Consider the following 14,034-nt stretch of genomic DNA (forward strand, 5'->3'; position numbering starts at 1 on the left):
AAACCCACTGGGCAAATTCAAAAAGTCTTACTTACCTGGTAGGAAAATTAAAAGGCCAGACTATCTTACACGTAGAGTCAGAAGTAACCCAGGCAACTGAGAGAGTGATTAATGGTGAAGTTTAGGGATATTGAACCCCAACTGGGGAAGCAAAATGATACTATTTTCTCTCTCTTCATGCTCCAATTGATCCCACTACTCATTAGGAAATGGATAACTAATTTATTCCTCCTTAAACATGCATAACTTTAGCAAAGAACTAATTTATGGAGAACATTCTACACATGCTTTGCCAACTGAAATGTTAAGAGACATAGTAGATGGTAAGTACTTCTAGCCAATTTCCTTTCTAGAACCATTCAATACCTCTATCACGTTTTTAAGCAGAGATTCACAAATCAAACTGTGGGGAGGGAAGGTGATGCCAAAGTAAAAGGACTTTTAAATAAAACACTGGATGTTCCAAGAACTTTGTCCAGCTGCTTCTCTACCACCTCCTGAGGCCCCAGTTACACCTTAGGTTACCTGGAATGCTCACATGCCTTGGGCAAAGCGTCTATTCAGTACAAATATAGTAAGCCTTTTAATGGGTGTGTACAGATCTACATATGCATTAATATATGTACAGTTTTAGAGACCTAAGCACTGTGAAATTACACTCGGGCATAAGAATCAAAAGGCAAAATGATCCACCCGAAGCAAAGAAAATGAAACAGAACATTCTCATTTAATTGAGTGTAACAAAGTGTGCTAAATAAACTTGGTAAAGCAATGCAAATCTGACTCTTCAAGCATACAGTTTTAATTATTTAAAGGGTTTATAGCAGAGTTAAGGATGCTTTAACTATATTAACTCTACACTGACAGCTTCCTGTAATTTCTCTGTAGGAATGTACACTTACTTTGGATTATGGGTGAAAAGAAGCAGCTATCAAAGCAAAGAGAAGGTCACAAGAGAAGCAAATATGCAATGTGGAGATGAGAGCGTAAAATGTTAAATAAGGAACAATATTTCATATCACCGCCCTACCCTGGGTTATTAACATGCAGCAGAGAACACAGGGAAAGCTCAACACAAGATTCTCTGTACCAGTTGCCTCCAAGGCTTTGTTTAATTTTTTCTTCTTTTCCCCACTTTTGTAAAAAGAAACAATCTGTTTTCACAACGGCAATGTTTGTGAGGGAAACAAAGGCAGTCCGTATACAACCTGCAGAGTCCCGCATTTCCTTAATGGTTAGTCTTTTAATTTTATTTTACCTTTGTCAGAGAAGAAGCAAGGAAGAAGAAAGGAGAACTGGAAGAAGACAAAAAGGATGCAGGGACTGTGAACTGGTGAATACAGTGGGGCTCACTGAAAACCCAAAAAGAAAGCTGAACTTCTGCAAAAAAAAATTATATACATATATATGTATACACACATACACCTGATTTTTCCTGTAAAGGTTAGAAATTAACAATGCTGTTATCATGAAGAAAATTCACTAATCCACTGAGATTTCATGAGCAACCTAGAAACCCTTCTGATAGGATCTAATGTTGATTTTTTAAATATATATTAAAATGTTTGTCTTTCTTTCCATTACTGAGACTCTATTATACTGTCTCAGTGGTTCTAAATTGTATCAGTTGACATTGCCTGTTTTCTAAAAGTAGTTTTCCCGGACAATGAAGGACTGTTTCCTGCCATAGCAGACTGTGTCACCCTCTGGAAGTGACACTTCATATTCTATTCCTACGGACAAAGTTAAGATGCTTGCTAGAAAGGGGCTGTGCACATCTATGCTGAAACCACCAATGTCTGAAAGAAAATTCATCAACCACTGGACTTTAAATGTATACATAAATTCATTATTTACATATCTTTATTTTCCAGTTCTGTTCTCATCCTAATAGTCAAGTACAGACACAGCCCCATTTCTTTCTTTCTGTAACTCAGTTAAGCTATGGGCACAACCAGTGCATCAAAATCCTTTAAGAAGGCGGTCCTCAACCTCTTTGGCACCAGGGACAAGGTGAGTGGAAGACAATTTTTTCATTGATTGGCAGAGGGGGAGTAGGGATGTTGTGGGGATAATTCAAGCATGTTAATTTAGTGTCCACTGTATTTCTATTATTATTTCATCAGCTCCACCTCAGATCATCAGGCATTTGATTCCAGAGGTTGGAGACCCCAGCTTTAAGAGTCTACACGAGTTTATCAGAGGGACATCAGAGTCATCATTTTCAATTTATAAAACAGAAAGGAGCACAGATATAAATCCTTCCCTGTGAACAGGCCCCTGTGCTATGAACCTACTCAGTTTAGAGAAGTGAATCACCACTCAGTACATGTTGTGTTTCTTAGCTCTGTGCTGGACAATCATTTTCTATCACTATTAAAACATCAGTCAATTTCTGAGTGGTTTCAAGTCTTCCCTCCTCCTCCAGAGAAACACTTAAAGGTCCAACAGAATTAACGGTGAAATAAAGGCCAAGGAATAAAAAAATAGAAGAGAGAGAAAGAAGAGAGAAAAATGAGTCCTCTCAGCTTTGAGCTGAAATAAAATGATGAATCAGAGGGACACAGGATGACTGAGAAGGTGTATCCATCACCACCACCAACTTGTTGTCATCCAAGGAAAACAATTAGTAAACACTGGGAAAGATACAGAGGACTGATTCAAGGAAGAGGGCTGTGGAAGTCCAAAGCCAGGGGTGGGGGTGGGTTATAAACGTGCAAAAACATAATTTACATACATCCCCCGACCCAGAGGCAATGATGTCCTTTGCTATCCATCAAAGTACAAGAAAATAAGACAGCATAGCCTGTCAGAGCCACATTGCAGGATAACAGGACAAGTATCACCTATGGGTCATAGGAAAGAAGGCATCTCCACCCAAAGACATTCAGAGTTGAAAATAAGACGCCCAGTAGAATAGGCAAGTTGCAGCAGATGTAATTAAAGTTGAGACAACCCTTGGGAAATGACCATTTCCAAATTGAGCATGTGGTAAACACTTTGAAAAGGCAAGACAGCCAAACGTTTTCCTGTAAAAGCGTGTTTAAGGGAGACCCTGACAGCTATCAGAAGATCCACCTGTTCACGTTGTGGGAAGACCCTCCCGCTGCCTGTTCCCTCTTAGTTAACAACCTTACTGCTTACTGTTTATGCTGCTGACTTCTCACACGACCTAACATTTCCCCTAAGGCATCATGTCAAATATCCTAGCAAGTGAGTCTCTTAGCAAGGCAATCTAACCCCCAGAGCCAGATTCAAATAGCAGAGTGAGATTTGCACGTACATCTGAGTACACCCAGGGGAAAACAAGATGACATGGGAAGATGAGAAGAAAACACTGCATCATAAAATCCCAGAGCTGGACAAAACCTTAGGGGGCATCGGGTTCAGTGCTTTATATGAAGCGTGAACCTCCTCTATCCCTTTCCTGGCTAGCTGACATAAATTTTCTCTCCAAGTTTTCCAGAGAAGGCAAGCCCTGCCCCTGCATCCCCTCCTCTCCACCAGGGCAGACAATTCTGGTTACTTGCTCTACTTGCTAGAAAGTTTCCGATCCAGAAGCTCTAAGAAAGCTGAGCATGGTCCAAAGCAACTTGGCCAGGAGCCTGAAGACTGAGTAACAGTTTGGCTGAGTTACTCATTTTGGGCAAGATATTCCATTCTTTTCACCTCGATTTTCTCATCTATAAAATGGGAATAACACTGCCTAATCTCTGCTGTTTTTGTTTAGTCACTCAGTCATGTCCAACTCTTTGCAACTCCACGGACAGCATCACACCCGACTTCCCTATCTATGTCCATTGAGTCAGTGATGCCATCCAACCATCTCATCCTCTGTTGTCCCCTTGTCCTCTTGCCTTCTATCTTTCCCAGCATTAGGGTCTTTTCCAATGAGTTGGCTCTTGGCATCAGGTGGCCAAAGGATTGGAACTTCAGCTTCAGCATCAGTCTTTCCAATGGATATTCAAGGTTGATTTCCTTTAGGATTGACTAGTTTGATCTCCTTGCAGTCCAAGGGACTCTCAAAAGTCTTTTCCAACACCAACAGTTCCAAGGCATCCATTCTTCAGCACTCAGCCTTCTTTATGGTCCAGTTCTCACATCCATACATGACTACTGGAAAAACCATGGCTTTGACTATATGGACCTTTGCTGGCAGAGTAATATCTCTGCTTTTTAATACACTGTCTAGGTTTGTCATAGCTTTTCTTCCAAGGAGCAAGCATCTTTTAATTTCATGGCTGCAGTCACCGTATGCAGTGATTTTGGAGCCCAAGAAAATAAAGTCTGTCACTGTTTCCACAGTTTCTCCATCTATTTGCCTTGAAGTGATGGGATCAGATGCCACAATCTTCGTTTTTTGAATGCTGAGTTTTAAGCCAGCTTTTTCACTGCCTAATCTACTCTATCGCTATAAGGAAATAAATTGTCAAGTACTGGATCTGACACACAGCAGATGCTCTGAAATTAAAGATACTGAATGATGTAAGGTGGGGTGGGAAGGGGGGTCATGTTTGGCCATAAAGCCAGACTATCTGGCTATGAATCTCATTTCACTTTTATTAACAGTGTGACACCGAGCAACGTGCTTGATTCCTGTGTCTTGGTTTCCTTACCAATAAAATGAATATAAAAATAGTTCCTAATTCATAAGATTGCCATGAGGATGACAAAGAATAATGTACTCAAAGCACTTAGAACAGTGCCTGACACACAGCAGACTATCCATGTTAGGTTTTAACTCAGTAGTAATATTTTTACTACTAGTAGCAGTAGTATCTGACCTCCATGTCTCCTTCCATTACAAGGAGATACCAACAGCTAGCACACAGCTTTGTTCAATGAAAGCTGATTACACACACAACGGCCAGCACAGCACTGGGCACATAATCCCCAGTCAATAAAAACATTCATTTCTTGGGACTTCCCTGGTGATCCAGTGGTTACGATTCCATCTTCCAAGGCAAGGGACACACCAGGGTTCTATCCCTGGTCAGGTCAGCTAAGGTCCCACACGCCACGGGACTACGAAGCCCACATGCAAGAATCATTGAGCCCACTCTCTTGTGCTGCACTAGAGAGAAGCCCGTGAGCCCACATGCCACACAAAGATCCTGCATGCTGCAACTAAGATCCAATGCAGATGAAAATAAAAATACTTTTTAAAAATTAAAACCATGCATTTCCTTCCTGTCACTTCTTTCTTAATCCTAGTTCTGCACTCAAACAGCAGAGAAGAAGAATTCAGTCCCTTTTCCATTGGACAGTTCTTCAAATGTCTGAGGACACGTATTATAACCCCCTGAAATCGTCTCTAACCTACTTGATTGGCCACACTGCCCACAACTTTTTCTTTTGTGATAGGATGTCCAGTGCCCTCCGCATCCTGGTGATCTCCTGGATACAATCCAATTGATCAGAACGCCTCTATCCATAGTGTCAGAACTCATGGGCCACATGGATTCATGGGGGGCTTCCCTGACGGCTCCGACACCCCCTTCAATGCAAGAGACCCAGGTTCGATCCCTGGGTCGGAAAGATCCCCAGTAGCAGGGAATGGCTATCCACCCCCGTATTCTTGCCTGGAGAATCCCATGGACAGAGGAGCCTGGAGGGCCACAGTCCATGCAGTCACAAAAAGTTGGACACAACTGAGCGACTAACACAAGCACCTATGGATTCATGGGCCCATGAGCTGTTTATCCAAGACAAATGCTAGTACAGGCGCTGGAGAACCACCAAAGCCAGACACCCTGGAGGATTTTCCTAGGGGAAGCCTGAGCTATCATCTTGAGTTTTCCAATTAAGTCTCCAGGTTTTTTGCCAAGCCTCAAATCTTGTTCTTGAAGCTTGATTGTCAAATGTTTATATATCCCACTGCCTACTCAAACAAATAAACCATTCTCATTCACTCCATCCTGACCCATTCGAGTTTTTTTGATTTTTTTTTTTTTACCATAAAACACTAATATGATAATATTATTGTTTGCACTCTGGAAAGCTCTATTGGTCATATCTGTTATTTTTTCAATAGCAAATGTATACACTGTTGCAAGCCCTATTGACAGATCTTCAGAAGAGCTGTAATCATGTGGTTTGTTATGCCATGAATTTCTTCTTTAGGCCAAATGAGAAGTAAAAGCTTTATGTACACATTTAGATTATAATTCACTGTCAAACGAGACTAAAACTCTTACGAAGCATTTTAACAGGATTCCAATGTATTTATCATCTCCCATTCCACTTGAAAACCATGATGCTGTGCTTATGCATCCCAGTGACTTTAACAAGTTTTCAAATGTGATATTAAAGCTTTCATTTTTACCCTGAAAATTCAGCTGACGTGAGAGTTAAAATTAGGTTTGTGATGTTACACCATCCACCCTAGACATAAGAATTCAGTCCCCTTTCCAATCGACTGTTTGATAAAGATATGCAAAACCCTCTAGCAAAACAATGAATAAATAAATACCGGGCTTAAGTTAATACAGTAACAGAATTTTTCAACTGGAAGGGCTTCAGAGATGATCTAATCCTGTGTTTCGCTTCTCTGAGTATTGGCTTCATGGTTTTGCCTTTTTTGTATGTTATTACTTAATTTTTGTTAAGCATCTCACATTTTTTATACAATTTTGTTTAGTTTTGTCCTAAACAGTTTCATCTATGTAGGCATGAAGTGGATATGGTGATTGTACTTTTCAACTAACATTTAAAAAAATACATAGGAAAAAAAATACACAGGTATGAAAATTTTTATGATTTGTCCAGTATAAAGAACTAGAACTCAAGTTTTCTAACTTCTGATTCACTTCTCTTTTTACCTAACTTTGGAAGCTAAAAATATGCTTGGACTTGGAGAATAAAAGATGTTAAAAATAATAAAATGACATCAAAGCAAACCACCTAAACTCTTGTAATTATTAATATCTAGAGACTCTGCTCAAGATTATTGGAGTTCACTGTCAAAAATACCCAAGTCTTAGTGCACTGATGCCTCTATTTTTATAACTGCTATCCAATTGAATGGAGTCTCTTCAAACCTCAAGAAAATGCACATTAGAGTTCATTAGGAAAATAAGCAATATAGAATTTAATTTTTTGAGTATTGGTTAAGATAAAGTCCCTGATGCTGGGAAAGACTGAGGGCAGAAGAAGAAGAGGGCATCAGAGCATGAGATGGCCGGATGGCATCACCAACACAATGGACATGAACTTGGATAAACTTCGGGACATGGTGATGGAGAGAGGCCTGATGTGCTGCAGTCCATGGGGTTGCAAAGAGTCGGACACGACCGGGTGACTGAACAACAACAACAAAAATAAAGAGAGCTTCTCATTCTTGGAGAGGTCAAGTCACACGTGCAAACTGATTGTGAGTGTTTCCAAATATAGGTGGCATTAGGGGGGCCACTTTAGCTGACAGACAAGCCTCATTAAAAAGAGCTCTGGCTGCGGAGGCCAGGGCCTTCCTGCACCCCCACTACATTGGTCATCGATTAGTTATGTGATCCTGGGCAAGTCACTGCCCTTCTTGTAACCTCTGTTCTTCAAGTGTGAAAAGAGAGGCAGGACCAAATGCTGCTCAAATGATTACCTGCCTGGTTTCTCCACCACCAGAAATCTGTGCAAGACCTTAGAAACAAGCCAGTCTCGTAAGCACTTAAAACATGCTCTTTCCCTTTCAATTGTATTTTCTGCTTTCCACACAATGCAAAAGTAAATGCAGTCCAGATCCTTCCAAACAGAACCAGAATTAGACAGACTTCACATACAAAGAGAAGTGAAATTGCAATTTAGGACCATAGATGGAGCTCCCAGGTCTTTCTAGTGTAAAACAGAGCAAAGAAACCAGAATCCCAGTTACCACAATTAAACAAAAATTAAACGATGTGGGATTTAACTAGTTGCTTCAAAAATGGGCTGTTCTCCATTTTCTAAAACTCTGAGCTGATGAAACTCTCCCAGTTTAGCCTTCGTGTTCCAGAACAGTAATGGTGCCGAAACACAGTGAGGAAGCATAACACAGCCAAATGTTTAAATATACTCACATTTGTACCAAGGGCACTGCTTTCCTTTAACTGCTGAACTGCTGTATCAACACTGTTCTACCACCAACTAATTATAGCTAACAAAAGCCCACTGCACAGAGTGTGTCTCGTGTTTCATCTATTTTTTTTCCTAGTACAGAAGTACAGTGCTGACATCCAATGAATACTAAGTGGTCATAATTTAATTCTTCAAGCACTGCATGTGATAGGAATTTCCGGTCCTTCTGCTGGTTCCACTGGGGTGTTGCAGTGCCCATCAGGCTAGCTACTGTGGAAGCCACTGAAGCCTCTCCAATGGCAAATGGTTGGGCCATAAATATCCCACTGGAGATGCGTTGTCCAGGGTTAAACGTTTCCTGCTCTTTTAGCAACAAGGTTTGTTAGCTTCCACTTCTGGGTACTGGCCTTGCCTTTGAAAAAAGAAGGCACATGACACTGAACTGAGTGCCTGTCACTCCACACAGTCAACAATTTCCTTAACACCCACCTGCATGCCAGGAGTCATGGTAAGCTCTAGGAAGACAAGGAAGCAACCTACAAGGATTCGGGAGTTGACCTGTCAGTTCCTTGCAGGCATACCTCAGAGATATTGTGGGTTCAATTCCAGACTGCCACAATAAAGCAACCATCACAAGAATTTTTTGGTTTCTCAGTGCATATTTACATATTTATACTATTTACATTTTATCTTTAAAAAAACCAAGATGCACGCTTTAAAAAATTACTGCTAAAAAATAACTATCATCTGAGCAGTCGGCAAGTTGCAAACTTTTTGCTGGTGGAGGATCTTGCCTTGCTGTCAGTGGTGGCTGACTGATCAGGGTGGTTGCTGAAGGTTGGGTGGCTGTGGTAATTGTTTAAAATAAGATAACAACAAAGTCTGCCACATCAACTAATTCTTCCTTTCGCAAATAATTTCTCTGTAGTATGCAGTGCCATTTGATAGCATTTCATTCACAGAACTTCATTCAAAACTGGCACCAGTCCTCTCAAATCCTGCTGCTTCTTTAATCAGGTAAGTTTACCTAGTATTCTAAATCCTTTGCTGTCATTTCAACAGTCTTCACAGCATCTTTACCAGGAGTAGATTCCATCTCACTTTCTTTGCTCATCCATAAGAAGCAACTCTTCATCTGTTAAAGTTTTATCATGAGATTACAACATTCAGCCACATCTTCAAGAACCACCTCTAATTCTAGTTTTCTTGGTACTTCCTAATTTGCAGTTACTTCCTCCACTTCAGTCTTAAACCTCTCAGTCATCCAGGAAGGCTGGAATCAACTTCCAAACTCTTGTTACTGCTGATATTCTGACCTCTTCTCACGAATCACCAGTGTTCTTAATGGCACCTAGAACAGTGAATCCTTCACTGTTTGAAAACAGAAGGTTTTCAATTTCCTTTGCCCAGATGCATGAGAGGAATCATTATCTATAGCAGCTACAGACATAAGAAATATATTTCTTAAATTATAAACCTGAAAGTCAAAATCAACAACTACAGAATGGCTGCTGTGTTGGTGTGGCACACGTGCATGCTCAGCTGTGTCCAATGCTTTGTGACCCCATGGACTGTAGTCCTCCAGGCTCCTCTGTCCATGAGATTTTCCAGGCAAGAATACTGGAGTGGGTTGCCATTCCCTTCTCCAGGGGATCTTCCCAATCCAGGGGTCAAACCTGAATTGGCAGGTGATTCTTTACCACTGAGCCACCTGGGAAGCCCCCAACACCACCTTGTTGAGCATCTCCATCAGAGCTCTTGGCTGATTACATGCACTGTCTGTGAGCAGTCATATCCTGAAAAGAATGTTTTGGGTTTTTTTCCTGAACAGTAGGTCTCAGTAGTTGGCTTAAAATATTCAGTAAACCATGGTGTAAACAGATTTGTTGTCATCCCAGCATCACTGTGCCATTTACAGAACACAGGCAGAGTTGATTAAGTATGATCCTTGGGAATCCTAGGCTTTTTGGAATGCTAAAGGAGCACGAGCTTCAACTTATAGCCACCAACTGGATTAGCCCCTAACAAGATAGTCAGCCTGTCCTTTGAAGCTTTGAAGCCAGGCACTGACTTTTCCTCTCTAGCTATACAAGTCCTAGATGGCACCTTCTTGCAACATATGGCTTCCTGTCTGCATTGAAAAATAGCTATTTAATGCAGGTTTTTTTTTGGACCAAAAAAGGTCCTTTTTTGACCTTTTTGACACCAGGGACTAGTTTCCTGGAAGATGGATTTTTCCCTGGACCAGCAGGGGGATGGTTTCAGGGTGATTCATTACATTTATTGTGCACTTTATTTCCATTATTATTATATCAGCTCCACCTCACATCATCAGGCATTAGATCCTGGCAGCTGGGGACCGCTGGTTTAGTGTTGCCATCTTCATTAATTATCTTGGCTAGATCTTCTGGACAACTTCAAGCAGTTTCTACATCAGCACTGCTTCACCCTGCATTTTGATGTGTTGGAGACAGCTTCTTTCCTTAAGCCTCACGAACCAGCTCTGTTAGTGTCAAACATTTCTTCTGCAGTTTTCTCAGCTCTGAGCTCTCTCAGGCTTGACAGAATTGAAGAGAGTCAGGCTTTTGTTCCGGAAAAGGCAATGGCAACCCACTCCAGTACTCTTGCCTGGCAAATCCCATGACCGAGGAGCCTGGTAGGCTGCAGTCCATGGGGTCGTTAGGAGTCGGACAGGACTGAGCGACTTCACTTTCACTTTTCACTTTCATGCATTGGAGAAGGAAATGGCAACCCACTCCAGTGTTCTTGCCTAGAGAATCCCAGAGGGATTCTGGGCATCTCCATCTCCTGGTGGGCTGCCGTCTTTGGGGTTGCACAGAGTCGGACACGACTGAAGCGACTTAGCAGCAGCAGCAGCAGCAGGCTTTTGTTCTAGATCAGGCTCTGGCTTAGGGGAATGCGGTGACTGGTTGGATCTTCTCTCCAGACCATTCAAAACTTTCTCCATGTCAACAATAAGGCTGTCTCACTTTCTTATCATTCATGTGTTCAGTGGAGTAGCACTTTCAATTTTCCTCAAGAACTTTTCCTTTACGTTCATAACTTGGCTAAGTATTCGGTGCAAGAGACCTAGCTTTCAGTCTATCTTGGCTTTTGGCATGACTTCCTCACTAAGCTGAATCATTTCTACTTTTCTTTGATTTCAAGTTGAGAGCTGTGCAACTCTTCCTTTTACTTGGACACTTAGAGGCTACTGTAAGCTTATTAATTATCCTAATTTTAATATTTTTTGTGTGTCTTAGGGAATAGGGAAAGGAAAGAGGAGGAGAGAGAGCAGGGAACAGCTGGTCAGTGGAGCAGTCAGAAATACACAAAACACTCATTAAGTTCATTGTCTCATACAAGGCATGGTTTGTGGCATCCAACGCCCTGTAACAATTACAACAGTTACATCAAAGATCACTGATCACAAATCACCTTTGGTAAGTATAATAATAATGAAAAACATTGAAATATTGTAATAATTACCAAAACGTGACACAGAGACACAAAGTCACCAAATGCTGCTGGAAAAGTAGTACCAAAAGATTTGTTCAACAGAGGGATTGCCACAAACCATCCATTTGTAAAAAACAAACAAACAAAATGCAGCATCTGTAAAGCACAATAAATCTAGGTATGTCTGCATTCAACAAATGTATGATTTCTGTTCAGTCACTGAGCTCTTTCCCAGACATTTATTAAGCACCTTCTATGGACCAGATTGCGCTAGGTGCTGGGGAGACAGGTAAAGCCAAGCCCCAGAAGGTTTCTGTGGTGTGTAAACAAGTGATTTATGAAACAACTCGGGATCAGCTAGAATCAAGGACCTGCATGATGGTGGTTGTCGCAAATAATCAAGAATGTGTGGGGTACTGTGGGATAAAGGAGAAAATGCCTGGCACTGCGCGTGGGTTAGGAAGGACAGGGAACATTGCAATGGACACAGGACACCAGGGGGTGTCTCAATTCAATTTCAAATGCCGGGGACAAAGGATCTCAGGCTCAGAAAGAAGAGGCATGAGAGTGGCCTGAAGCTGGAATCTGAATTGGGACTTAAACAAGCACAGAACTTGGAAAGTCAGGCAGAAAAGAGGAACTATCCAGGCCACAGAGGACACTGCAAGGAAGCGCATCACTTATTTAGGGACTTGTGAATGAAGAGGCAATGCCAGAGCAGAGTCACTGTGTCAGAGAGCAGTAGAAGGTTTGAAAGGCTGGTGGGACTGGGGACCACACCAAGGAGAGCCAGACTGTAGGGCCTGAACCAGTCCTGGAGGCCGTGGAAACCCACCCCCTCCACCACACTCCCTGAAAGGTGCGAGCGGCCACAAAGAAGGCCGGCTTTAAGGAAAACTGACGTGGCCACTGCAGGATGTGAGGGCTGGGATGGTGCTGGGGGTACTAAAGAAAAGGAGGCTGACTCAAAATTACCTGCAAAAAAATCTAGGCGTATGTTTGATAAGGCCACACCCAGTAAAAACAGAAAGTAGAGGATAAGAAGGCAAGGCAGTAGAAACCTGATGGTATTATAAATAGAAACTGTAAATGATAATTGGAGAAGTAGTCAAAAATGAACTACAACATCCTACATGATTATAGTTCCTGTAGCTCCATCTGTTCCCCACTTTTATCCCTGAGCTGATGCTACAGACCAAGTGTCTGTGTCCTCCCCCTAAAATTCATATGTTGAAGCCCTAATATGATTGTATTTGAAGGTCGAGTCTTTGACAGGTAATCAGGTCAAGAGGGAAGAACATTTATGAATGGAGTGAGTGGCCTTATAAAAAGAGACACAAGAAAGATGACCTTGACAGAGCAAGAAGGCACCCATCGACGGGATCTCACCAGGAACTAAATTGGCTGGCACCTTAATCATGGATTTCCCAGGCTCTGTAATCGTAAGAAATAAATATTTGCTGTTTAAGCCACTCAGTCTGTAGTACTTGTGACAGCAACTCAAGCTGACTAAGACATCTGGATGAAACCTGGATACCGACAAAGAATTTTTCGGCTGAAAAGAATGATAGTCATGATGGGGAACAACAGCAACCGTTTTCATTTTGAAGCCAGGTGCTATGTGATGCCCTTCATCTGAACAGCTTTCATTTAATCCCTACAGCAGGTAAGCCCCATATTTCTCCCATGTTACCAATGAGGAACCTGAGACTCAGATTAAGCAAAGGCAGAAGGCCAGTAGGTGGCTCTGCCCCAAGATGACCATCCAGAGTCTGCTCTGTCATCTGACAGTTTTACAACCTCCTCTTACACAGCTTTCCTGGTGGCTCAGATGGTAAAGAATCTGCCTGCAAAGCAGGAGACCCGGGTTCAGAAAGATCCCCTGGAGAAGGGAATGGCAACCCACTCCAGTATTCTTGCCTGGAAAATTCCATGGACAGAGGAGCCTGATGGGTTACAGTCCATGGGGTGGCAAAGAGTCTGACACGATTGAGCAATTAACACTTACACAGCACACCCAGATGTTAGGGCAGATTCTGTCCTAAAATGGGGCATACAGTTTTTTTAATCAATAATTACAAGGACCAACTTCAAAAATAAAATGCGGGTGATTTTCAAACACTGGGTGCACCTGAAAAACATGTCTTCATCTGACTCAGTCCAGGAGAAAGAACGTTAAGAGACACAAAAAACACAACCATTTACTTTTTTAAATGTTGGGAGAGATATTCATGAAGAGCGTTGGGTCTAATGGATAAAAAGGAATTTTGGGGGGGTATTAAAACTCTGCCAAAGGAAACTGAATTCCCCTTCTCCACTTTTCAATTCATCAAAGTCAGGTTTTCTAAGGCTCAATGTCTCACAGGAAGCTGTTAACAGAATTTGTTGTTTAGTTAATTGTGCTTATCAGAAGTGTTCAGTTCAGCCACTGAGTCAGGTCTGACTCTGTGATCCCAAGGACTGCAGCACACCAGGCTTCCCTGTCCATCACCAATTCCCAGAGCTTGCTCGAACTCATGTCCATGAAGT

General features: G+C 41.9%; 1 protein-coding gene across 1 annotated transcript in view; it reads right to left on the reverse strand.

Annotated features, from left to right (window-relative positions):
• The window catches only part of MPPED2 (metallophosphoesterase domain containing 2), a 203,107-nt gene that overhangs the window by 152,383 nt on the left and 36,690 nt on the right, over window positions 1-14,034 (reverse strand). The gene's annotated exons all lie outside the window — the stretch shown is intronic.

Source organism: Bubalus kerabau, chromosome 15 (genome assembly GCF_029407905.1).
Source record: "Bubalus kerabau isolate K-KA32 ecotype Philippines breed swamp buffalo chromosome 15, PCC_UOA_SB_1v2, whole genome shotgun sequence".
In the NCBI taxonomy this organism is placed as follows: domain Eukaryota; kingdom Metazoa; phylum Chordata; class Mammalia; order Artiodactyla; family Bovidae; genus Bubalus; species Bubalus kerabau.